The sequence below is a fragment of the Lissotriton vulgaris genome, chromosome 9, assembly GCF_964263255.1.
Source record: "Lissotriton vulgaris chromosome 9, aLisVul1.2, whole genome shotgun sequence".
Taxonomy (NCBI): Eukaryota; Metazoa; Chordata; class Amphibia; order Caudata; family Salamandridae; genus Lissotriton; species Lissotriton vulgaris.
In genome coordinates, this window is record NC_141697.1 from 809,070,040 (window position 1) to 809,071,765 (window position 1,726).

A 1,726-nucleotide genomic window follows, 5' to 3' on the forward strand; every position below is an offset into this window, starting at 1 on the left:
GTATGCATTTACTGAAGCCTAAGGCATTTTAAAAGCTGCTCAGAATGCTGAATTTTGTTTTTAAATTAGTGAATTTTGCCCAATTTCGACTTTGATACTTGGGACACTTAAACATGAATATCCTATAATTTCTTTGCATAATAGTCATCCTCAGAATGTTCTCTACAAATCCCAGAGATTTGGGCATCAGAAATATCATTTATACCCGTAAAAATGAGTTTTTTACCCCTGCGCAGAGTGAAATTTTATATGCAAATATCCTCATTATGCGGTACAACATAACTTAAATTTAATTTTAATGCTAGGAGGTCACAGTATGAGTATTAAGCTTTATAAATATTAAAAAACACATTTAAAAACACTTATTCTTTTATTATTTTTTTCCTAATAATATTTTCTTAAATAAACCAATCATTTTGATAATTGCACATAGGAAAGCAAGCTGCATCCCTTGCCTATCATATTTAGACACATTCATTCATAAGCCTAAGCACAGAAGCCTAACTTGAAACATGTAACATATTTTGTGCCACTTTTTTTTAAAAGAACAGTCATTATTTAAAATCAGAACCATGGATTTCCTTATGTAAAAAGGCTTTAGAAAAGGAATTCCTGTGATCCAAAATAACGAACCTGATTTTTGTAACTTTTTTAAAACAGTAGTCTGAAATGCATGGTTTTACACCATGTTCTGTAGTTACAAAATCCTGGCTGAGTCAACATTCCTGTCTCTCCGTTGCCTACAATCAAAACAACAGCTGCTGCTCAGCAGTTAAAACACAGCTGTTGTGACAGTCTATTTAAAACTGAGGCATTTCTAGTTCTAAAATGTGAGTAGTTCAGCAACATTCAATTTACTCAGAGGATGTGTTTGCCTGTTTATATCTAGTACAATTTATCCAAGGAAAATGTTTTATAGTTGTTTATTTATTGCAAAACAAACAATTTCGTTTTTGAGGCCCATTTTATTCTTATTGAATATGAATTATAATTTTATTATTTAAGCATTAGCAATTTGTACATGTGCATAGTTGCTTACTCGTATCAATTTATTAGTAACATGCAGTTATTGCGCATATCATATGGTTCATTTCTGGATTTTTATTTAATTTTTATTTAATAATAATTAAATGACATTTTGCATAACAGACTGATGAAAGCAAGAAAATACAAACAAACACATTGAGCTCATTCCAGACAGATACAGAAGGGGTCATGCACTCAGAATCACATATTACAGTGCGCTTAAGGCTAGCAATCCTTACACAAAGTGCGCAATCGCTATTTACTTACAGAAGTATCACTAATGTGAAAACCACAAACCACATAGACTTTTAAACACACATTTAACCCACAGATCAACACTTAAGACAGAAACAAAGGACACCCCACAGACTGTACTTAAACTAAACCATTTGTAAATTCTAGTTGTAAGTCATATTTACAAGAAGAGCTTCTCAATAGTATTCCAAAAGACTTCAAAAAACAGCCCAACAGACTGTTATATTTCCAAGAAGTCAAAATACGCTCAAATCTCTAGCTTTGTCTGGCAGAACACCAAAAAACCCTCTGCATATCACCAATTATACACTTGCACAGAAAAGGATCCTTGTTTGTATTATGTCCATATTTGAATTCCATGGGGATACAGAATCACCAAGGAAGAAATATGTTTTTAAACCTAAACCTATTTAGGTATTCACTCAAGGGAGCTGGCTAATTCACT